At 41.3% G+C, this 26,037-nt stretch overlaps 1 long non-coding RNA gene and 1 pseudogene across 2 annotated transcripts in view; one reads left to right on the forward strand and one right to left on the reverse strand.

Annotated features, from left to right (window-relative positions):
• LOC309620018 overlaps window positions 1-26,037 on the forward strand; it is an 878,206-nt gene that overhangs the window by 74,802 nt on the left and 777,367 nt on the right. The gene's annotated exons all lie outside the window — the stretch shown is intronic.
• Window positions 1,550-24,384, reverse strand: LOC309620139 (poly(rC)-binding protein 2 pseudogene; annotated as a pseudogene). The gene has a single exon. The product of its transcript is annotated as a poly(rC)-binding protein 2 pseudogene (transcript).

The following is a 26,037-nucleotide window of genomic DNA, read 5'->3' on the forward strand; positions in this document are numbered from 1 at the left end:
CTAGTCAGGCTCTTCTAAGTCCTCAAGGCCCCAACTTTGGACGCTGTCCTTGGTCTGCTTATTCAAGAATCTCACTGAGTCAGTTTAGCCACAGTCCTCCACTGTTTGAATGCCACCACTCTTGTATCCGATCATATTTCTCATCCCCTCTCCCTTGGTATCATATGACCCTGGCCTGCCTTCAGCAAGAGTCCTATCAAATCAGTTTAGCCAGAATCTCCCTCATCCCTGATCCTCTTAGTAGTTTTCCATCCACTGACCCCCCGGCCCCACCTTTGGCTGTAAACCTTCACTTGTCCTTGTTTTTGGAGTTGAGTCTGATCTCTCTCCCCCTGTGCAAAACCTCGTTGTAGTAATCCCCCTGGATAAAGTCTGCCTTACTGTCTTTAATAAGTGTCATGAAATTTTTTCTTTAACACGACAAAGACTTTCCTTGACCAAACTTGAGACAGGCTCCTCTGAGGTCTCTTTTTGACCAGGCCTCATCTTTGGGCCTTGTCTTTGGCCTGCCTAGTCCAGTTTTAGCAAGAATCCTGCTAAATCAGGTTAGTGAGAATCACTCCATTCCTGATATCTGATCACCCTTGATATCTGATCAAATTCCCCATCGTCCAGCCTTGATATCTCATCACCCTGGCCTGCCTTCACCAAGAATCCTCCTATACTTGATGTTTCCTCTTAGTAATTTTAGACCCACTGCCTCCTTCACTCTGCTCATTGGCTATAAATCTCCAGCTGTCTTTGCCATATTCTGAGTTGAGCCCGACCTCTCTCCACTATTGTAATAGTCCTGACACCTATTGCAATAGTGTTGAATAAAGTCTTCCTTACCATTTTAACAACTATCAGAGTAACTTTTCCTTCAACGATATTAAATATTTAATTTAATTCATTAATGAGGGAACTGGTAGGATGGTAGAACCTGTTCAAGAACAGACACATTTATAGATCAGGAATATTGAAATGAATATGCAAACACAGGCAAATTTGATCTCTTCCACGAGGCGGGAGGCACATCAAATCGAACCTCTAATGGACAGAATTTGCATGTCTGTAGACAAGAACAATTTTGCAAATCCAGAGTTGTAAAATGGCTCAATGGCAACTGAGAAAGGTGTGCTCTAGCCTACTGCCCATGAGCCAAATGCAGCCCACGGCCTGCGTTTGTAAATAAAGTTTTATGGGAACACGGCCACACACATTCATTTGTGTATTTCCTATGGTGGCTTCCATGCTCCAGTGGCAGAATTGAGTAGTTGCAACAGTGGCCAGGTAGCCCACAAAACCTTAAATATTTACTCTCTGGCTGTTTCCAGGAAAGGTTACTTGACCTCCCTGCTATGGAGACTGTATTGTTTTCCATTGGAGCTGATAAGGAATATATCAGTATGGGTTCCATTTTACAAGTAAAATAACTAAGACCAGTTGAGTGACAGAACCTGAACTCTAAGCTAGGTCAGCCTGATTCCATCCTTAGTGCTAGGCTCAGCAAGCAATTTAGCTGACCCTGATAACGAAAAACACCTTAGAAATTATTTCATCTTTAAGAAAGGTGTGTGTGTGGAGGCATGTGTGTGTGTGTGTGTGTGTGTGTGTGTGTGTAGTGGGGGACACAGTTAAGAAAAGAGTGACTGCTTTGATAACTGCTTAGCCTAATTTTACTTTTATTCCTTGGTGTAAAACTACTTTCACAAGAGCACATGAATTAAATTGCAGCAGCCTCGTACAAGGCAGGACACAGGTTGTACATCACTGAACGAGGATCTGAACCAGAAACTGAAAATTCTTTTTTTTTTTTTTTTCAAATTCATGTTCATGAATTTTTTTTTATAATTTTTTTTTAACTTTGGGTTTATTTATTTATTTATTTATGGCTGTGTTGGGTCTTCGTTTCTGTGCGAGGGCTCTCTCCAGTTGCGGCAAGTGGGGGCCACTCTTCATCGCGGTGCGCGGGCCTCTCACTGTCGCGGCCTCTCGTTGCCGAGCACAGGCTCCAGACGCGCAGGCTCAGTAATTGTGGCTCACGGGCCCAGTTGCTCCGCGGCATGTGGGATCTTCCCAGACCAGGGCTCGAACCCGTGTCCCCTGCATTGGCAGGCAGATTCTCAACCACTGCGCCAGCAGGGAAGCCCCCGAAACTGAAAATTCTGAAACAGTTTTGTACAGCTTTTCTTTGGGATGTTTGCTCTTTCTGAACCTAGCCGGCGTCAGAGTCCTCCATAGTCAGCGCGAGTTAGCATCTGTGGTCGCCTTCTTCAATAGTCAGCTCCTCCCTCCCTCCCCGTTTATTACATTTTTCTTCTAGTTTAAAGCTCTTGAAAGTGCTAGTCTCTGAAAGGGATTAAGTGGGTTAATTAGCATTAAAAAGGCCCTTGATTTAGTCGGTATTTAAAATCTCGAAACACTGCCTCTGCTGGCCTCCCCTCCCCCCATTTTGTGAATGGGAAAGTGGGCTGGAAAAACTCCAGCTATAAGGAGAATGTCTGAGCCTCAACCCAGCCCAGCCCGTTCCCCAGTCCAATTCGGAAATCATCTCTTTCGTATCAGGTTGCACGTGAAATCTTTGTCAAATCTTTTTCGGTACGCGCTCCTAAATAATACTTCCCAGAGTATGACTAACAGTCAAAAGACGCAGTGGGTGAATTTCAATGGCTGAACCGCTGGGGAGAAAATGAATGGACTGTTAATAGGATCGCTCTGGAATAAGAGCTAAATTATTAAACTGTAGTGTGGTGGGTGTCCCTTCCTCTGTGTGGCAGATTAGATTGGAAGGTGCCACTGTGACCGTCTCAGGAATATTACATTGCACAGCTCTTTGGAGGGATTTAAACCTTTTCTATAGCCTTCTCTCCTTTACCAGAGTTCGTGTCTATTTCTCTTTTTCTTTAGCTTTTATTAATAGAGGGTGGAGCAGACGGTGTTGGTTTTCTGCCACACCCCCTCGGTACCCACCTCTACGCCAAAGGCTCTTTACTACGAACACCTGCAAGCCTCGGCCAGCAGGACCTTTTTGAGCCCTGGGAGCATGTGGGAGCAGAGTTCCTGAGAACTAATCCCTCCATGGCCGCCCTCGTGTAATGATGGGTGTGAATTGGTGGATAAAAACCCAGCCGCCTAACCCCTCCATTGGAGCAACGATGGGTAACTCTAAGGTAGGGGGCAACCGGGGGCTCTGGGAGTTCCCCAGCAGGACTGCGCTCCAGCGACCCCAGTGTTTGATAACGTTCCCGTTATTGGCTGCCTCTTCTTCCTGTCTCACTTCCTCTACGGCTGTTTCCTGGAATCACCACACAAAGAAACGATTTGCACTCAAATCCTTGTCTTAGGTCCTGCTTCTAGGGTAACCCACACCAAGACAGAGAGTCAGTAGAAAGATTTTTCCTCACCAATTATCCTGCAGCAAAGGCGACACTTTATAATTCCTTTTCACAGAAGCACTTCGCCATGTCCCCTGCTCTGACTGGAGGGTGGCATGTTGCAGTGGGAAAGCCGTGAACTTTGGGGTGAGATTCAATCTGGAGTTCAAATCCCGCCTTTGCCATTGACTGGCTGTTTGACCTGTGTGACCTTGCCGAAGTGATTTTGCCTCAGTGAATCTTCATTTGCCCACTTATTTTGAGGGCAAAAAATACCTCCCTCCAGAATTGCTGAGAGAATTAAGGACGTAATGTAGGTCCACGGCTCAGTACAATGCTTAGCGTATAGGAGTAAACCAATAGATGGGCGTTCTTTGACCTCCAAAAGGCTGCTCCACAGTCATTACCAAGAGAACGTACTGTTCTTGTCCTTGAAGCTTTTGTCATGGGAGAATAGAGCAAACAGATACCCAGTCCATCTTTTAATTAGTTTTTGAGAACTTTCTGACATCATGGACTAAACTGCATTGTATTAATATTCTAGTCTTCTAGTTCTGTGACAAACAAAAAAATGCATGAGCACAAAACCCCAAAGTAAAACAAAACAGGGAGAAGCTTATAAAACTAAATATGGAACTCAGCTCTAACAGCTGAATGGAGAAAGGAATTCGAATAATTTAAAAATCACAAGTGGATGTAAAGTGTAAAGAAATGGAAACTTACAGACTATTTAAAACCTGGAATTGCTGACTGTTCAGAAATGACACAGATGGATCAAGAGTGGTGAACAGCCAGAAAGGATTGTAAATGGAGCTGCATTGTTTTAGCGGCTCCCCGTGCCACCTGTCTCTGAGGACAGCCAGACAATTTGATTTGGAACCAGGCTAACGCTGGCAGCAGATCCAATGATGGTAACCGGCCTAACAGTTGATCCTTCCACTGGGTTTGCAATGATGAGCTATGCCCCAGACGTCTGGTGGCTCTTATTGATTTGGGCACCCTGATGCCCCATTGTGCAGCCAATTAAAATGCTTGAAATGGTGAGTTCATGAGTAGCCTCAGTAGATACATCCAAACCTGCCCAATAGCCTTTCATCTCTGGAGAGTGGATTCAATGTCACTGAATCCAGGGTTGCCATGCATCATAGGAAAACAAGACTGTTGCATTGCTGGCCTCCAGAGAGAGTTCCTCTAGGTCATGGTTGAGGCACGTGGATGGGTGGGGAGTGGGGGTGAGGAAAGCCCACACCGTTGCTGCCTGTGTGGTACGTGTCCTGACCACCTGCAAAGATGACCAGAGAGCTGGATGGCTTATGGGGTCAGGGTGACTCCAACATGACTGGACAGGCTTGTTGCACACACTCAATGATGGCTTGCCCAATGCCAGCAGTTATAATGACCTGCTCAGTTGAGTCGGGAGGCTTATTCTCTGCCACCTGGCCCTGAGCCCCTGTACTCTCTCGTCATATTTCCTTGATCTCGAAACCTCCTTTCCCAATGAGAGAGCCACACTGCTAGCAAGGACCACCAGGCTCAGGGTGACCAGGGTCTGCTGGCAGCTGTGCTGTTGTGCTGACGTCCTCTTCCAGTGCATCCATGATCATAGCAAAGGCTTTAAAGATGGCATTGATGGGTCCAGCCAAAGTGACCATTCTCTCAGCACAGTTCCCTTTGGAGATGTTGATATGTACACCACTCTCCCCACACATCTTCTTAACTGATTCTCTGTTCTTTCTGATGATGCTACCAACTTCCTTTCCATGCATAAAGAGCTGTATGGTGAAAGTGACATTCAATCCACTTGCAATCATACCCTCCATCCACCAGAAGGGCCCCTGTTGCCTTCTTGACAACCCCTCTTGTTCCTCCTCTGGCCTTCTACCCTTACCCTTCCCACCCACTCCCCTTTTCTTCTCCAGCCTACAGTTTTTGGCTTTGACCACTACCAGTGACCAATGACTTGACCATTTCAAGTCTAGCTCCTTGGAATACCGCTGGACATAGAGACAGATATTATTACAGGTGTCACACAAAGCACTAAGCTTAAAAGGAAAACAACTGATACATTTGATTACGTTTAAATGAAGAACTTTTGTTCAACAAAAGACCCCATTAGGAAAGAGAAAAAACAAGCCAAAGAGCAAGAGAATACATTTGCAACTCCTGTACCCAACAAAGGACTTCTGTCTAGGATAGATAAAGAACTCCTATGCATTAAGAAAGACATAGAAACTCTGTAAAGAAATGAGCAAAAGGCTTGAACATGAGCTGCACAAAAGAGGCTATACAATGACCGGTAAACATAATGAAATGTGCTCAACCTCCTTACTGAACAGGGAAATGCAAATTCACAACTCCACTGCCCATTGAGTAGATTGGCAAAAATGAAAACATCTGACATTACCAACTATAAGCTAAGATGTGGAGCAACTGGAACTCTCATACAGTGATGATAGGAGTGTCAGTTGGTACCCTTTCCCTCAATTTGGGAAAGAGTTTGACATCTGTTGAAGTTGAGCATACTTACACCCTCTGCCCCTCCAATGCATACTGTGTAATTCCATTTTTATAGCTTTCAAAAATAGACAAAACAAGTCTATCATTTAGGTATATATACTAGGTGGCAAAAGAATAAAACACTGCAAGGAAGTTATTACCATAAAGTCCAGGAAATCGTTCCCTCTAGAGAGGAAGGAGGAAATTGTAATGGCCCAGGAATGCACAGAGGTCTAGTGGAGGTGTTGACAATGATCTACTTCTTGAGCAGGATGGTAGTTAAAAGAGTATTTGGTGTACAGTAATTCATTATGCTGCATGTTTGTGTTTCATGTACTTCTCCATATGTGTGCTGTATTTCACTGTAAGAAAGTTTTAAAAAAAACTTTCTCAAAGTGTTTTCTGAGAAACATTGCGTAATGAGGTCTTAATATATGTTACTCACAAAAAGGATTCTATGGTCAAATACATCTCAGCACTGGAATAAATGAAGACAAACAGGTCTTTAATATGCCAAGGTACATTGTGAAATTCCAAGAAGGATCAAGAGTATACAATAATTTATATGACCATGGAACCCTTTTCCTAAGGGAGATTTTACAGAGCATATACTTAGGAAAAGTAGATGGAAAAAAATCATAGGTCAGGTTTCAGTTTCATGAGCCAGTTGACCTGATCCAACCAAAGGCTTCAGGAGCAGGAGCTTTATGCAAAGCGTGAAATGCAAAATAGCAAACAAATGAAGTTTTAGGTGACGCTGAACTGGAGGCTCTCACTATTGCTAAAATCCTCATAATTTCAAGTGTCAGATCCCAAACGCTGAAGGGGTTAGCCCATCCCCATCCCCCTCCTCTGTAGTTATGTTTGTTCCAGTTTTCATAGTCACCGTGATGTAACTGTGTGTCTGTGGATGGATGGACCAACTGGTGTTTGCTCACTTGTTGTTTTTATGTTGATGTCCATCACAGCTGTTTATAAACAAAATCATTCTGATGGACTCCAACTTCTGCCCCAATGCTGGTGCTACATCCCTGCTCTCACTGGGATACTGGGTCAGTTAGCTTTCACTGTGTAACAAACCACCCCACAGACACCTAGTGGCTTAAAACAACAACCACAGTTTTGTGCTCTGGAAATTTGGACTGGGCTCAGATGGATGAGCCTTCTGCTGGTCTCAACTAGGTGTCACTCACATGTGTCTGCAGGCAGCTGCTGGGTCAGCTAGGATATTGGCTGGCTGTTAGCTGAGTCAGCCATTTGAGTTCCAGCCATGGTTTTCTCTTATTCATCAGGCAGCCCTAGATGGGCTTGTTCACGTGGCAGCTATAACAAGAGTCCTAAGAATAGCAAGAGAGGGATAGCCCCAATGTGCACGTGCTTTTCAAATCTTTGCTAGCATCACATTTGTTATTGTGCTGTCGATCAGACAATCACATGGCCAAGTCTAGAGTCAGAGTAGAAGGAGACTACCCAAGGGTATGGATACAGAGAGACTTGAACAAATTGGCAGCCATTGCTACATCAATCTGCCACAGGTACTTTGGGCATCATAGCCATTCATTAACAAAACTATCTCTAAAACTGCACTGACTTACGGTACCTCTGATACCAGTCGAATTCACTACTGAGTTGTATTTTTAAAAACAGACGTGTTCATCAGCCTTTTAAAGGAATGATCCAAATAGGAAAGCTTGATTAAAATAGAGATCGATTACATTTTCAAAGATATGATGAAATGTAAACAGTTTCCCCTAAGGAAAGTATGCAAGATGATTGTTCAAGGAGAAATTTAATTACAACCTAAAAAACACAGGGATTCTCTCAGATACAGATTATCGTTAGATTGTATTTGTTACAGGAATACAAAAACGATGACCTTTCCTTTAGTTTCACTTGTTTTTATTTAACAAACTCTGTTCCTTGGCTTTTTTCAACATGACTCTGTTTAATTGTTGCAGACTTCAAATTATTATCTAAGGCTGCACATATTAATCCTGTCTGTTGGAAGAAGAGAAGCCTGTCATGTGGGGTAATTACGGCTGCGGGGGGCAATAATGAATAGTCAGAATAGACCCAGGCCTGCTTTCTGTTGTCCTCAAGCATTGACAATCGATGGCTGTGGCCATGCTGAGTTGGGAAAGGATCACATCTCTAAGTCACAACAGTATTTGGGGGTAATTTCTCAGGAAATGACAAGGATCATTAGGTAACTCCAGATGGTATTACCAATCTTGATTCCATTTGACCACCTGAGGCCACCATCTTGTACTGATTTTACACTATCAAGACCACAAGAAAGGTTTGTCACCAAGAATTTTGGACTCTTAGTTCTGTCTTCCATGGCAGAGATCTCCTATTTCTTTGCTTTGGATGACATTGAAGTCTACGGATAATTTAGAATGTGATGAAGTCATAGTTTCTAAACTTTTTATTGATAAGTTGAGATGATGATGGTGATAGAGAGTAGCAGCTCTTGCCAAGTTCTTGACAAGAATCGTATCATTTAATCTTCACAATGCCCTCTTATCTCTATTTGACACCAGGAGATTAACTAACTTGCCCAAAGACCCACGACTTGTAAATGGTGGCAACAGAATTTGAACCGAGGTCTAATCTGACTCTGAAGTTCTGCTTTTAATGAGTCAGCCACACAACCCCCCTTCTGAGAGCTTGCTAGGTATGTCTGAGCCTCCTCCTCCTCCTCACCTATACTTCTGTTGAGCATTCGCTGTTTGTAGAGTGTACAGAACTGTGCTAGAAATGCGGTATAAAAAAATGCCTCTTGTACAATAGAATATGGGATAAACAACCTTATAAATAGCTTTCTCTTGGTGGTGGTCTTGGTGGAGAGGGAAAGCAGAAATTATAAGAACCTTGTCAACTGGCAAACCTGTTTTTAGGTAGAGGTTTCACACCATCCATCTCCCTCAACAAATCCCTCTCAGAGAGTTGATAGCAAGCAACACGATGGAACCACTTGACAGCTAGCACATCTTCACCACCACATCCACCCTCGCACTTTATTGCTTGATGAAATTGTATGAAGTTAGGAAACCCAAGAGAAACCAGGGAGCATGCTGGATGTCTCATAGCTGTAACTTTCAGATACCAAATCATTAAGAAATGACCTTGCATATTTACATATGGTTTTGTCTCTGTCTTATGCCAGTTAAAGGCACAGACTCAGGAAACAGACTGCTTGGGATCAACCACAGATCTGCCATTTTACTAGCTGTGTGACCTTGCACAAGTTATTAAACCTCTCTGAGCCTCACTTTCCTCAGCCGGAAAAAGGAAATGATAATAGTGTTCTTTGCAAAAGAATACTATTTTGCAAAAGAATGCAAAACATGTAGTGCCTTGGCACATAGCAAGTGCTATTTAAATGTTAGCTATTAATACTATTACTCTGTTAAACAGCTTAAATCAGGTATAGGGTTTCATTTTTTTTATTTAAAAAATTTAAAAAGTAATTTAAAAAATTTTTATGTTCTTGGTGGCAGCCAATTTGTTATTTTATTTAGAAAGATTCATTTAGCATCCAGCGGTTGTACGCTAGGTATATTTTGGAATAAGTTTGTCACTTAGATATTGATTTACGTACATTAAGATCATTCAAACGGCTAATGATTTTCTTTTATTTTTTTCTATTTTTTCCTTCAATTTTTTAATTGAAGTATAGTTGATGTACAATATTATGTAAGTTACAGGTATACAACATAGTGATCACAAATTTAAAGATTATATTCCATTTATAGTTACTACAAAATACTGATTATATTCTCTGCTGTACAGTACATCCTTGTAGCTTATTTATTTCATACATAATAGCTTGTACCTCCCAATCCCCCACCCCCATATGGCCCCTTCCCCCTTCCCTCTCCCCACTGGTAACCACTAGTTTGTTCTCTATTTCTGTGAGTCTGTTTCTTTTTTGTTATATTCACTAGTTTCTTTTATTTCTTAGATTCCACATATAAGTGATATCATACAGTATTTATCTTTCTCTGACTTATGTCACTTAGCATAATGCCCTCCATGTACATTCATGTTGTTGCACATGGCAAAATTTCATTCTTTTTTATGGCTGAGTAACATTCCATTGTATATATGCCACATCTTCTTTATCCATTCTCCTGTTGATGGACATTTAGGTTGCTTCCATATCTTGGCAATTGTATATAACACTGCTATGAACATTGGGGTGCATGTATCTTTTCGAATCAGTGTTTTCATTTTTTTCAGATATATACCCAGGAGTGGAATTGCTGGGTCATATGGTAGTTCTATTTTTAGTTTCTTGAGAAACCTCCATACTGTTTTCCACAGTAGTTGCACCAATTTACATTCCTACCAACAGTGCACACCTACCAACAGAGGCTTCCCTTTTCTCCACATCCTCGCCAACATTTGTTATTTGTGTTCTTTTTGATGGTAGCCATTCTGACAGATGTGAGGTGATACCTCATTGTGGTTTTGATTTTCATTTCCCTGATGATTAACTGTGTCGAGCATCTTTTCATATGACTCTTGGCCATCTGCATTTCCTCTTTGGAAAAATGTCTATTCAGGTCTTCTGCCCATTTTAAAACTAGGGTTGTTTGTTTTTTTGATGTTGAGTTGTATGAGCTGCTTATATATTTTGGATATTAACCCTTTATCAGTCATATCATCAGAAAGTATTTTCTCTCATTCAGTAGGTTGTCTTTTTGTTTTGCCGATGGTTTCCTTTGCTGTGCAAAAGCTTTTAAGTTTAATTCAGTTCCATTTGTTTATTTTTGCTTTTATTTACTTTGCTTTGGGAAACATATCCAAAAAAATATTGCTATAATTTATGTCAAACAGTATTCTGCCTGTGTTTTCCTCTAGGAGTTTTATAGTATCTGGTCTTACATTTAGATCTTGGATCCATTTTGAATTTATCTTTGTATATGGTGTTAGAGAATGTTCTAATTGCATTCTTTTACATGTAGCTGTCCAGTTTTCCCAGCACCACTTATTGAAGAGACTGTCTTTTCTCCATTGTATTGGTAGATTCTTGCCTCCTTTGTTGTAGATTAATGGACCATAGGAGCCTGGGTTTATTTCTGGGCTTTATATCCTCTTCCATTGATCTATGTGTCTGTTTTTGTGGCAGTGCCATACTGTTTTGATGACTGTAGCTTTGTAGTATAGTCTGAAGTCAGGGCGCATGATTCCTCCAGCTCTGTTCTTCTTTCTCAAGATTGTTTAGGCTATTCAGGGTCTTTTGTATTTCCATACAACTTTAAAAATTATTTGTTCTAGTTTTTTGAAAAACGCCAGTGGTATTTTGATAGGGATTGCATTGAATCTGTAGATTGCCTTGGGTAGTGTGGTCATCTTAATAATATTAATTCTTCCAGTCCATGAACATGGTATATCTTCCAACAGTTTGTGTCATCTTTGATTTCTTTCATCCCTGTCTTATATTTTTCTGAGTACAGGTCTTTTACCTCCTTAGATATATTCCTATGTATTTTATTCTTTTTGATGTGATGGTATATGGGATTGTTTCTTTAATTTCTCTTTCTGGTAGTTCATTGTTGGTGTATAGAAATGCAACAGATGTCTGGGTATTAATTTTGTATCCTGCGACTTAATCAAATTCATTGATATGCTCTAGTACTTTTCTGGTGGCGTCTTTAGGATTTTCTATGTAGAGTATCCTGTCATCTGCAAACAGTGACAGTTTTACTTCTTCCTTTCCAATTTGGATTGCTTTTATCAGCAATATGCTATTAAACAACCAATGTGTCGCTAAAGAAATCAAAGAGGAAATCAGAAAATATCTGGAGACAAATGAAAACAAAAACACAAAGATCCAAAATCTGTGGGACGCAGCAAAAACTGTTCTAAGAGGGAAGTTTATAGTGATACAAGTTTACCTCAGGAAACAAGAAATATCTCAAATAAACAACCTAACCTTACACCTAAAGGAATTTAAAAAAAAGAACAAACAAAGCCTAAAGTTAGTAGAATGAAAGAAATCATAAAGATCAGAGCAGAAATAAATGAAATAGAGTCTAAAAAAACAAAAGTAAAGATCAATGAAACTACAAGCTGATTCTTTGAAAAGGTAAACAAAATTGATAAACCTTTACCCAGACTCCTCAAGAAAAAAAGGGAGAGGGCCCAAATCAATAAAATCAGAAATGAAAAAGGAGAATTTAAAACCAACACCACAGAAATACAAAGGATTCTACGAGACTACTATGAACAAGTATATGCCAGTAAAATAGACAATGAAGAAGAAATGGACAAATTCTTAGAAATGTACAATCCCCCAAGACTGAACCAGGAAGATATAGAAAATATGAACAGACCAATTACCAGTAATGAAATTAAATTAGTAATTTAAAAACTCCCAACAAACAAAAGTCCAGGTCCAGATGGCTTCACAGGTGAAATCTACCAAACATTCAGAGAAGTTAACACCTATCCTTCTGAAACTATTCCAAAAAACTGCAGAGGAAGAAATGCTTCCAAATTAATTATCTGAGGCCAACATCACCCTGATACCCAAACCAGACAAAGATATCACAAAAAAATGAAAATTAGAGGCCAGTATCACTGATGAACTTTGATGCAAAAATCCTCAGCAAAATATTAGCAACCTGAATCCAACAATACCCTAAAAGGATCATACACCATGATCAAGTGGGATTTATCCCAGGGATGCAAGGAGTTTTCAGTATCTACAAATCAGTCAGTGTGGTACACCACATTAACAAGTTGAAGCACAAAAACCGTATGGTCATCTCCATAGATGCAGAAAAAGCTTTTAACAAAATTCAACATCCATTTATGATAAAAAAAAAAAACTCTCCAGAAAGTGGGCATAGAGGGAACATACCTCAACATAATAAAGACCAAATATGACAAACCCACAGCTAACATCATACTCAATGGTGAAAAGCTGAAAGCATTTCCTCTAATATCAGGAGTAAGAAAAGGATGCCCACTCGCGACACTTTTTTTTAAATATAAATTTATTTATTTATTTATTTTATTTTTGGCTGCATTGGGTCTTCATTGCTGCATGCGACCTTTCTCTAGTTGTGGCGAGCGGGGGCTACTCTTTGTTGTGGTGCATGGGCTTCTCATTGCGGTGGCTTCTCTTGTTGCGGAGCATGGGCTCTAGGCGCGCGGGCTTCGGTAGTTGTGGCTTGCGGGCTCTTGAGTGCAGGCTCAGTAGTTGTGGCACAAGGGCTTAGTTGCTCCGCGGCATGTGGGATCTTCCCAGACCAGGGCTCTAACCCATGTCCCCTGCATTGGCAGGCAGATTCTTAACCACTGAGCCACCAGGGAAGCCCCTCGACACTTTTATTCAACATAGTAGTATTGGAAGTTCTAGCCATAACAATTAGACAAGAATAAGAAATTTAAAACTTTTAAATAGAAAAGGCGGTTTTTTTCTGATTTTAAGAGTAATGCATGTTCTTTGTAAAAGTATAGAAAATACAGTCATAAAAAATTGCCTTAAAATTTTCAGTGTTCAGTATTTAAATATAGCAAACCAGAACTTAGTGGCTTGAAACAATAATCAATTTTTACTTCATAATTCTGTGGGTTGGCAGGTTGGGCTTAGCGTATCTATGTAGTCTTTTGGAGGCTTGGTTGCGGCTGGATGGTGGAGCATGACCTCACTCGCAGCCTGCAGTTGGCAGGCTGTTGGCCACGGCACCTCAGATTTCCTCCACATGACCTATTCATGTGATGTTCACCTGCTGGAGAATAAACAGACTGTTCTCCTATTCACATGGTGGTTTCAGTGTTCCAAGTGCAGCAACAAGAGTCTAAGCACAAGAGCCCAAGCATTTTTCAGGCCTCTGCTAGTACCATATCTGCTGATGTCCCATTGGCCAAACAAGCTACATGGCTAAGTAAGCACAAATTCAAGGGGTCAGGACAGAGATTTCACCTTTTGATCTGAGGAGAGCCAAAGTCACATTCCAAAGGTACAGGCGTGCAGAGATAGGAGAAATTTATGGCTATTTTAAGCAATTCACCACAGATAAATACTGTTAAAATTACATATATATAAAATACATGTATGTGTATGTGCGTATTATACATTTACGTGTGTTTCACACAAATACATGGAAAAATATATGCCCAAACAAAAGTGATCTTATTAAATGTTTTGTAACTTTTTTTCCCTCATTGATTACTTCCTAAGGTCATTTTAATGTCCTCATTTTAAGATGTGCATAATATTACATTGTATAGACTTACCATGAAATATTTAACCGAAGTCTCTTGTACGACTTTTAGGTTGTTTCCAATTTTGCAATAAACTGAATATGTAGAGTTTTCTACATTTTTCTCATTAGTTCCTTGGTGTACATATTTTGACCTCTGACATATTGTAAGAATACTCTACTGAAAGATTGCATCCAGAGATAATATTCAAAATACTCAACGACAGAGTAGATCCTGACCTTAGCATGGAGCAGGGTCCTGAAGGTAACCCTTTAATTGCTGGATTCGGAGGTCCAGGTCCCAAGGGAGAGGGCCATGCAGCTGGGGTAGCGGGTGCAACTCATGGTGGTTAGTGGTGGGATAACTGTTATTTACCTTTACAACCATACTAAATATCAGCCACAGAGAAGTGTGTGGGAATGTCTGTTTCCCATCACCACTCCAGCTATCGATGTCGTCCGTCTTTTTAATCTTTGCCAATCTGACCCATGATAACGACAAAAATAATACCATCTTTTATATTGAATTTTTCTAATCACAAGTGAGGGCACTTTTTTATGTCTCATCACCATTTGTATCGGGTTGTTATCGTTGCTTTTAATGAATCACCTGTTTACGTCATCGGTCCATTTTTCTTTGAAATGGTACTCTTTTAATTAGAAAGCTAATATTTATTGATGCCTTACAATGTGTCACTATTCTAAGCCCTTAATAGGCATTACCTATTTTAATATTCATCATGACCCTATGAAGTTATTATTATTCCCATTTTAGAGATGTAAAAATAGAGGCAGAGGTGCAGTAATGTGTCCACGAGGATCTTGTTTGTAAGTGCTGAAGCCAGGATTCAAAACCAAGCAGGCAGATCCCATAACTCAGGTTCTTAATCTTTCTTATCTATTCTATTGCTCCTGCAGTATTTACTTATAAGAGCTTTTTACATAGGGATATTAATTTTTTAATACGTGTTGTACATTTTTCCTAGTTTGTCCTACTTTTTACTTTCCTTATGGTGGTGTTTGCTATACAGAAATTTAAAAATCTTATGGATATGCTTTTCTATATGAATTTTTCAGCTTGATAGAGGTTTAATTGAGAAATAAAATTGTAATATATTTAAAGTGTACAAAGTGATGATTTGATATATGTATACATTGTGAAAGGATTCTGACTATTGAGTTAATTAACACATTCATCACCTCACATATTTACCTTTTCTTTGGTGAGAACACTTAAGTTCTACTCTCAGCAAATTTCAGTTATACCATACAGTATTATCAACTAGTTACCATGTTATACATTAGATCCTTAGAGCTTATTCATCTTATAACTGATAGTTGTATACAGCTTAGGAATATTTAATATGGTCAAATATCTCATGCTTTTTTCTTAGTGGATTTTGTCTGTAATATCATTCTCAGATGTTTCCTATCTAAAGGATATAAAAATATTCACGTATATTTTCTTCTATATAGAGGTTCAAAATTGCCTGTATTAACAAAATATACATGCTTAAGCCCCAACTCAGACCTGTTGAATCAGAATTTGTACAATGAGAACTAGATGTTTATGCTTTTAAAAAGATACACAAAATTACAGTCCAGAGGACTGCAAATACACACATTTATCTCTTTTTATTTCCCTAAACACATGACATTGAAAAAATAATAAATTAAGAATATATCCACAAAATCAATTCCAGATGGGTTAAAAAGTTAGTTGTGAAATCCCAAGCTTAACTTTTAGAACAACACATAGGAGAATATCTGTATTAGTCAGGGTTCTCTAGAGAAATGGAACCAGTAGGATGTGTGTGTGTGTGTGTGTGTGTGTGTGTGTGTGTGTGTGTGTATGTAAATACTCTATTGGTGTATGTGTGTGATATATATACGTGTGTGTGCGTGTGTATATGTGTATGTATAAGAGAGAGAGATTGATTAATTTAGTTATTTTAAGGAATTGACTGACACAATTCTAGGGGTGGGACTGGAAAGACTAAAATCCCCAGGGCAGGCCAGCAGGCTGGAAATTCTGGCAAGAATTTGTGTTATAGTCTTGAATCCGAAGATGGTTTGGAGACCAAATTCCTTCTTCCTCGAGGAAGCTTAGTCTTTTAAGGCTTTCAGCTGATTGGATAAGGCCCATGCACGCTATGTATGGTAATCTCCTTAATCAAAGTCTACTGATGTAGATGTCAAATCACATTTGTAAAATACCTTCACAGCAATATCTAGACTGGCGTCTGACCAAATAACCGGGCACCATAGCCTAGCCAAGTTGAAAAATTAACCATCACAATAGCTTTATGACCCTGTGGTAGGGAAGGATTTTTAAACAAGACACACACGTACACACAGGCCTTGGTAAATGGTTTGAACAGGGGGAAAATGTTGTGTTTTCCTACCTGTGCCTTTCTTCCCCTTCATGTGAGATGCCCCCAAGCAGAGCAGAATCTGTATGAGATAATACGCTTCGTGGGATTATTACAACTTGCTTCCCTGCCAAAGAGCTCTTTTCTTTCTTTCACTTCTGTGATTCCAGGTAAACACCAAGAGAGACAGTACAATAACATAAAAGAGACAAGTGTGTTTTAATTTAGGTTCCATAAACCTAGATATTATCTGTGGTACCACAATATCCCAAGCCAAAATGCCAAACACTGATGGATTTATTGTGGCCCTAATTTAAAACAAGCCTGATTTATTTTTTAAAATGCGACCTCAAAACACAGCTCAGCCGACGTGATATGGAATGTATTATATGCCTAACCAAAAAACAAAACACTGCTCGCTACAGTGGACTTGAAAATTATCTTGCTATTAATAGATCTCCCGGATGGTATGATCTCTTGGATTTGATACGTTCAGATTTTGGCAGCCGCTGAGGACTGAAAACAAGACGTTCCATGCGTTATTACTTAATAAAGAAACTAGGCCATGAAGTAGCCCTTTGGTCATTTTTTAAAAAAGATTTTGAAGAGCCCAGTTCCATCTTTAATAAGTCCTTGTCGCCAAATATGTTTGCCACAGCAGCAATGGGATTAGCAGACTCCTTCTCCAGAGCTGTGTGAAACTGAGAGCAACTTGGGGTACCCTGTTACTTTCATCTCTCCATCTGGCACAGACGCCTCAAACACTGTACACCTGCAACAAGTATTTGCTGAATCGAGAAGCATCCCTCTCTTTCCTTTTTATTTTGAGGGCCTGACACTGAGCTACTGATTCAAATGTTTGGATTGAGGACCTTGACGAACATATCTGTTGGACAGAGAACACCATTTTCAAGAGTTTAAGATAACACTGGGGGCTTCCCTGGTGGCTCAGTGGTTAAGAATCCGCCTGCCAATGCAGGCGACACGGGTTCGAGCCCTGGTCCGGAAAGATCCCACATGCTGCGGAGCTACTAAGCCCGTGCGCCACAACTACTGAGCCTGCGCTCTAGAGCCCGCAAGCCACAACTACTGAGCCCACATGCCTAGAGCCCGTGCTCCACAACAAGAGAAGCCACCGCAATGGGAAGCCCGCCCACGGCAATGAAGAGTAGCCCCCGCTCACCACAACTAGAGAAAGCCCACACGCAGTAACGATGACCCAACGCAGTCAAAAATAAATAAATAAATAAATTTAAGATAACACTGATCTCTTCTGCTATGCTCAAAATATTTTAAAATGTTTAATTGGATATTGCTGCCCACTCGTCTCCTTAAAAACAAAGTTTTAAAAAAAAGAGAGAGATTACAAACAAAAAGCAAACAAGGAGAAGAAGCTTTAGAGGATTTTAGGGTTTGGGTTTTTTACTTCAAGAAATACTTGTTTTAGGTTGGATTCCCCAGTAGTAGACTCTGAGATGAAGGTTCATAAAAACCAGTAAGGTAATGGAACTGGAAAGGGAAGAACTCCAAGGAGGGGTGATACATCAAGCAAAGTCCCCGGGAAGGTAACCTCGCTCAGTCCCGGTCTGGGGATAGTGTAATTCCTCATCAGGGGATGAGGGGGCTGGAGTAGTTATAGGCCCCCATCCCCTGCCATGATAATCAGTGGATGAGAACTCACTGTGCCGTAGATTCCCAGGCACTTCGGTGCCTCCCTGCATAGACGAAGTGGGTTCTAGCAGCCTGAGGACTTTCCTCCAACAAAGAGATGCAGGCTCCAGCTGGAGGGGGGTGGGGAGTGACAGATGTGCATGAAGATGGTGAAGGCCTCTAAGGGGACATGTGCAGACCTCTGACAGCATCTGCCTCACTATTAAACAAGGGATAGTTTGTCAAGGTCTCTCCACAAATTCACAGCAGGCCCAGGGATGAAGGGAAGGAGGGGTACTATGTCCCTGATGTAAGGTTTGCGGCAAGTCACCATCTTTTCTCCGGTGTCTCCCCTGGATGAATCAGTAGGAAAGAGGTTAAAGAGGAGTTTGGTTTGAAGACAGAGAGCTCTGTGGTCCTCTCCTCATGGGGCAACCCCACCAATAGATCCCAAAGGCCGGGAGGTGGTGGACAGCAAGCAGGTCTGGAGAACAGACAAAAAGTCAATCCTGAAGGGGATACTTGGGTCAAAGACAGGAGAATGGGCTCAAGCCAGGGCTTCACTGGGGAGAAGGAGGAAAAGGGGATCGGGGGAAATGCTGGCACTGGAATAACTATTCTTTTAATTATAATATGATTATAAAGCTATATTTAACAGCGTATATAATAATGCAATATATGAGTTATTTAAATAACTGTAATACATATTGAATGCACTATCCACATTTCAAGTACTCAGTAGCCACATGGGGCTAGCAGCTACTGTATTAGACAGTGTAGCTCTAGAACATTCCATCATCACAGAAAGTTCTGTGGGACAGTGCTTACTAGAGCTTACTGAATGGATCAAGGGTCAAGATGTAATGGACCTCATTCTCATCTCAAACTCTCATTTTCTTCCTTCCCATATTCAGCTTATAAATTTTGCCACTGGGACTTTCCTGAAAAATTTGGAGTAGCTAGTTAAAGGACAATCATATAAAGATAATTTTTAAACTTGCTGTGTGGAGTTACCTTTGTTAAATGACTTTTGCCTCCTTGGGTCTAACCTGAGTTTTTAGCAGTTAAATGTTAACTCAGATTCAGTGTACGCTGAGCTTCCAATGAGCTATTACAACAACCCAACAGTCATCTTCTTTGATTGCTGCTTTCCCTGACCTTATTGTTTGCGTGCATTTTAATCTTTACAAGGAAAAGGAACAAAATATGATCTTAAGAGGCAGGAGGCAAGAAGCCACACAGGAGTAGAAAAAGTGGTAGACTCTAACTTGCTCACTCTCTCTTCTGTTCCAATTTCCACACGGCCAGGGCAGGACAGTTCTGCTTAGCTGCTGGGACAAATTCTTATGAGATCCAGTGACCCAGTCCAATTTGGGCGCAGTATTTCCAACAGCATGGGACTGGCTGCTGCTTTTGTTGCTATCCAGGAGCACTGTTAAGGTGCAGATCGCCTCCTGGGCCACCAGTCAAAAGTCCACGTTTGAGGAGATCCTGTGTTTTCTTTGATCACCTTTTCTTCCAAAGTTGAGTTCCAGAGTATCTTAATCGGGGTACCCCCAGAAGAAGACCCTGACACAAGGATTCAAGTGCAAGTACTTTGTTTATTGGGTAACTCCAGGAAACACCAGTAGTGCGTGGTGGGGAAGAGGAAGGAAAAAGAAGGAAGCCTATTAAGATATCCTGTCAAGCAAGTTTCCCAGTGGGAGCTCTGGGAGCCACTGCCTCAGAATTATCCCACTGAAGGGTGAGAAAGCTGGGGCATTTATCCATCATTTCTCATCAGTCATTGGTTGAGGGATGCTGGGGGAGAGGCAGTACAGGGCCTACTGCGTGCATGAGCCGAGAACGCCCTCAGACAAAGAAATACAGATGCAGGCTCTCAGACTGACGTGCAGGGAAATGCCAGCATGGAAGGATATGGGTGGGGCATTTACAGAGTGTGCTGCACAGACTTTATTTTTAAATGGACAAAATAGACCTAAGACTCTTAGTGTCCAGCCCATCCACGTCCTTGTAGGGCTGATCTACTGGCACAGAGGAGATAATCACTGCCAAATGGAAAAACAAAAGGATCCTTAATGGGCAACTTGACCTCTGGTCAGAACATCCCAGACAGTGGAGAGTGAGGACAGAGCCTTTGGTATTAAATGCCTCTGAGTGGAAAGGGCGGGGAAGCAGCGTTCAGGCCTTCGCACTTAAGACGAGGAATAACTTCTTTTAACCACTTGTCAGAGCATACATGCGTGGCTTTATGCATTCTGGAATTTCTGAGAGAGTCTTACCAAGTGCTTTCTGCTGAGGCTGACGAAGCCAAGCTGGGGCATCTGCATGCCAGGAATATATGGTTGCATATGTGCCACTGTTTATCTGTTTGCAAAATATGCCATATGTTGACAGCCTGACATATGTTGAGCTATATGGAAGACTAGTCAGAGAGAAAGAAGAGCCAGAGTATAAGAAAGAGAGGGAGAAGGAGAAGTAGGAAAGTGAAAACAAAGCCTGGTGACTTTGGCTAGATGGTGAATTCCTTGAGCATGCGGGGTGTATCTCGATCACCTTTAATCCCTAGTGCCTGCAGTTTTGCTGGGCACATAGTAGATGCTTAGTTAGTGCATCCTGAGGATGAAAAGAGCACATGCAAGGTGCCTAGAACCATGTCTTCTATCATATATGATGCATGGTACGTGTAGATTGAATTAACCCATGAGAGGATGCTTAGAGCTAGAAAGACTCTTGGAGTTTCATTCTATCACGCTTTTACACATAAAACTGAATCTTGGAGGAGCATGAGAATGATGGCAGCCACAGTAGCCTCTGGGCCTGGGTGTTGGAGCTGGTGCTTGTGTCCCGAGGTGTCATCTGCCATCTTCTTTGCCGCACTGCTCTTGCTGCTGGTGTCTGGACCCCACGTGTTCCTGCTGTAGCCACCTCTGGTGCCCTCGGGCTTCTCACTGCAAGCCAAGGCCCTGTGCAACTGGTAAGTTTTTGGGCTGGTGACATACAAAACGTTAAAACTCCTGGAAGAAAACGAAGAGAAAAGGCTTCATGACATTGGATTTGGCAATGATTTCTTGGATATGACACCAAAAAGCACAGGCAAGAAAAGCAAAAGTAGATAAACCGGACAACATAAAACTTAAAAACTTTTGTTCATCAAAGGACATAATCAACAAAGTGGAAAGGCAACCTACAGAATGAGAGAAAATATTGCAAATCATATATTTGATAAGGGGTTAATATCCAGAATATACAAAGAACTCCTACAACTCAAAAACAAACAAAAAAATCAAGTAACCCAATTAAAAAATGGGCAAAGGACTTGAATAGACATTTCTCCAAAGATGACATACAAATGGCCAACAAGCACATGAAAAGATGCTCAGCACCACTAATCATCAGAGAAATGCACATCTAAACCACAGTGAGGTATCACCTCACACCCGTTAGGACAACTATTATCTAAACACCAGAAAATACAAGTGTTGGTGGGGATGTGGAAAAGTTGGAAGCCTTGTGCACTGTTAGTGGGAACGTAAAACAATGTAACCGCTATGGAAACACAATGGAGGTTCCTCCAAAAATTAAAAATAGAACCACCATATGATCCAGAAATTGCACTTCTGGATATATCTCCAAAAGAATCGAAACCAGAGCCTCAAAGAGATAGCAGTGTCCAACGTTCTCCATTCCTAAAAGACGAAACCGAATCCAGCGGTCTCGTGAGCCAGTGAATAGAAAATCAGGCGGAGAGCACCCAGAGTGCTGACTCCATCCCAACTCTCCTTCCATTCTTGGCTTCAGTTTCGTACAGGCCCACCTGCGGCCTATCTGCCTTGTCTCCTCCCGTCCATCTTTCCAGTCCCTTGGTCTCCTGTCATCCCTAATGCCCACTGTGCTCCAGCTAAGCTTCTACATCCGCTCTTCCCAGGCATAACCTTGCCCCCATTTCCTCTGGGCCTTTGTCCCCTTTGTTTCCCTTTGCCTCCCTTCCCTCCTAATCTGACTATCAAAATCCCAGCCATCTTCTGGGTCAATCCAAATGGCACTTCGGCATGCATCCTTCCCTAGAATACAAGGCTGGAAAGAATTTCTCCATCCTCTGTATTTCTATGGCATTCTGTATTCCAATCAGACCATCCATTAGTTCTGCCTTGTATGATCGTTGTTTATGCTCATTTTTCTCTATAAAATTATAATCCACTTGCATGCAGACATTCTTTCATCTTTGACCCTCCTCAGTGCCTATCACAGAAGCTTCAACATAGTAATAATAATCAGTAGCAATTATTGAGTGTTTACTATATGTTAAGCACCACATGAATTGGTCATTTACTTCTCCAGTAACCCTACGAAGCAAATACCATCATTAGTCTCATTTTACACATGAGGACCCTGAAACACAGAGAGGTTAAGAAACTTGCCTGAGATAACACAGCCGGGGAGTCAGTCTCAGGGGTGCTGATGCCGAAGTTCAAGCTCTTACCTACAGTGCTACACTTCCTTCTAAGGACCATCTGAGGATTTGGATTTATTTCACTGTTATCAAATACTGAAAAGATAATTTTTATTTAAAAAACAATTCAATATTGAAATCTATAAGAATAGTTGTCCTGCCAGAAAGAAAGCAAAAAGGAAGCACAAAATAAAAGGTTAAGATTGCCCAGATTTTCCTCAGTAAAATGTTAAATGAGCTTCATCAAATTATTTAAATTTTTAAAAATCTCCTCCCTCTATCTAAAGAGCAAAGTGTAAGTCCTCATCCCTGCCACCCAAATGATTTTATGAAGTGTTGTGTTGTTTATGAAACCTTTAGAATCCAAGGAAGGATAGAGAAAAACATGAGTCATTATTAGTTGGCTTAAATTTTGTGAGACCTCTTGTGGCTTCAGAAGGGCAGGAATCAGCTCAGAAGTCTGCCATTCTTGGGTGGATGTAGGCTTATTATGCTTTATATTTATACCTCAAGTGGGACATAGCCAACTACAGCAGTGCCAGCTCTGTGGGAGCCTAAAGATTAGTATAGGGCTCCTTTTCCTCCCCAAACCCCTAAATCGCTAGCTAGTTGAAGAGATCTTAAGTGCAAGATTTATAACCAACCACTCCTCAGAACAGGGCCTTCTGAAGCATTTGGCCTGAAAAAAAGAAACCTGAGGAGTTACATCATAGTTGGCTAGAGTTACTATTATACTTTGCTTGGAAAACTGACTAGGTGATGGGTTGGCAGGTGGGATACAGCTTTGGGTTTACCTGAGAAGCTGTGTGGCGAAGTGCTAAAGCAGCAGACCGAACCCAGACCATCCAGCCATTTAGCAGTTTGGTGACATTAGCTGAGCTATCTAGACTGTCTACGCTGCACTTTCCTCCTGTGTCAAATAGGGAGAACGATACTCATCTTAAAAGGTTGTTATTATGACTTAATAGCACAGTTCAGATTCCCAAACTTGAGTCATGCACAAATATCTCTGTATCAATCAGGGCAACTTTGATGAAAGTTTAGTAAAGGAATCTGTTACAAATGCGTGGGCAGGGTTCAAGGAAACCAGCTAAGGGATAGTGCAAGGATCCAAGACTAGCAGTTGTGGGGAGGTGTTATCATGCCAGGCCCGAAGGGGGCAAGAGAAGCAAGCATGGGCGGAACTGGGGAGCATATAGAAAAGGCTGCAAGACCGGGGCCCAAGCAAACTGCAGCGACACCCACTGGGGAGGAAGCCGGGGACTGAACTAGTACACCAGCCTTACTCTCCTCCTGCTCCCCCATCTCCTGCTGGGGCTCCCCATTGGCTGAACCCAGCCAGAAGCAAGGGAGCCCATGATATGACCAGCCTCCAGGGAGGAGGAGCGAGGAGAGTGGGTGGATAGGGAGGGGCCAATGGAACCAATGCCACTCACCGCCTCTATTAGCATTTTCCCATTTCCCCCTTTAACACAAACCCCCTTTTATTAACTGAAATATAGTTACTTAAAAAAGGCAACTTTTATGGTTTGTCCTAAGCAGAGATATCTGTGAAACCACAGACTGAATGTGCTGGTTTTTTCTCTGTAATTTATACTTTGGGAAGCTCTGCCTCAGTTCAGCACTTGGAACATAGTAAATACTCAATAAGTGATCATCTCTGTTGCTAGAAGTCACAGATGAACGCGCAGTGGAGCACATTGTGCACATTGAAACTAACTTTTTTTTTTTTTGGCTGCATTGGGTCTTTGGTGCTGCGTGCGGCTTTCTCTAGTTGTGGCGAGCGGGGGCTACTCTTCATTGTGGTGCGCGAGCTTCTCATTGTGGTGGCTTCTCTTGTTGCGGAACTCGTGCTCTTGGCGTGCGGGCTTCAGTAGTTGTGGCATGTGGGCTCAGTAGTTGTGGCTCGCGGGCTCTAGAGCGCAGGCTTAGTAGTTGTAGCGCACGGGCTTAGTTGCTCCACGGCATGTGGGATCTTCCCGGACCAGGGCTTGAACCCGTGTCCCCTGCATTGGCAGGTGGATTCTTAACCAGTGCGCCACCAGGGAAGTTCCTGAAACTAACTTTTAAAAACATATGTTACTATCAACAATGCCATCTTTTCCCCAATATATTTGCTAACTGGAGATTGCTAATTTATAGAAAAGATGATAGAAATGAGTTTTGTGTATATGTTTTATAAACGGCCCATGTTAATGAATTTGATTATTTGGCCCATTGGTTTTTCATTAGATTCTTTGGTTTCTCAGGGCAAACAAGTAAATCATCTGGGAATGTTGATAGGTTTTTCCTTCCAAACTTGTTGCTGTTTAAGGTCTTATCATAGTGGCTAGAAGCTACAGGGCAATGTTCAAGGACAATGAGAAACAATGAACAACAATGGTGATATCAGGACTTCTTTGTTTCTTCCTTGCTTTAATAGAAACGCTTCTAGCTCTTTTGTTGTTCGTTTATTTGGTAACATTCAACATGATGTTGGCTGTTGGTTTATGAGAGAGATTCTTTATCTTGTTAAGGAAGTGTCTTTATATTCTTGGTTGACTAAGAATTATTGTCAGGAATGGGCGTTACGTCTTACCAAATGTTTCTTAGATGTCTACTGAGACCTTACAATCCTGGAATAAATCCTGCTAGATTAAGATGTATAATTCTTTTAGTATATTGCTCTATTTTTTTCTCCTAGAAGAGCTCCATCTTGATGGGACAAAAGGACGGTGTATGTGCCTAAAGTCATTTTCAGGATTTTGAGGAACTAAAAAAAGTGCATAAAATTAAAATGCAAATTACTTATTCTGATAAAGAAAAAATGTGTAAAATTGTATATTGTACATACAATAATGTTTAAAATAACATTGTATGAGAAGTAACTGTCATTGTAGGCTCCCAACAAAATGGGAACATTCCTCAACAGCCCACAGGCCACTGAGTCTCTCTTTTACCTCCAGCACCTTAGCAGTTTCTCAAAGAATATAGAGACTGAAAAGTTGGAAGATTCTGGATATTGAAAGTTGAATATTCAAAATAGAATTCCAAGCTAAGGTGAATTGGGGTCTTGCAGATCTGCCTACGTTTCTGAAACTAGATGCAACTTGAGACTTTTCTCTTCTGTCTTTACTTAGGGTAGGTAAATTTAGCCCAGTATGAGCAAGGACAACTAACTAAGCAAGTGACAAGCCAAAATATAAGTAAGAAAATTAAGCGTACGTTGTAACAGTCGTATGTGGGATGGGGGGTGGGGTGGACGTGCACAAATCCCAGCCACCCTCCTGTCTACCTCAGCTCAGTGCTCCGTTCACAAGAAACACCACTCCAACAACCCAAAGTAACTGAAAAGCTATTTAAATTTTTCGTGTCATAATCAACAAAACGTAAAGAAGGAATCGCATTTGTAGCACACAGCCAAGTTCCTCTTCACTTATCTTTCTTCCCAAAGCTCCATTTCCTTACAGCCCAAAATTTGCCCCTCTTTTTCCCAGTGTCTCTCTCCC

This window comes from Balaenoptera borealis, assembly GCF_965194805.1.
Source record: "Balaenoptera borealis genome assembly, chromosome: X".
NCBI lineage: Eukaryota > Metazoa > Chordata > Mammalia > Artiodactyla > Balaenopteridae > Balaenoptera > Balaenoptera borealis.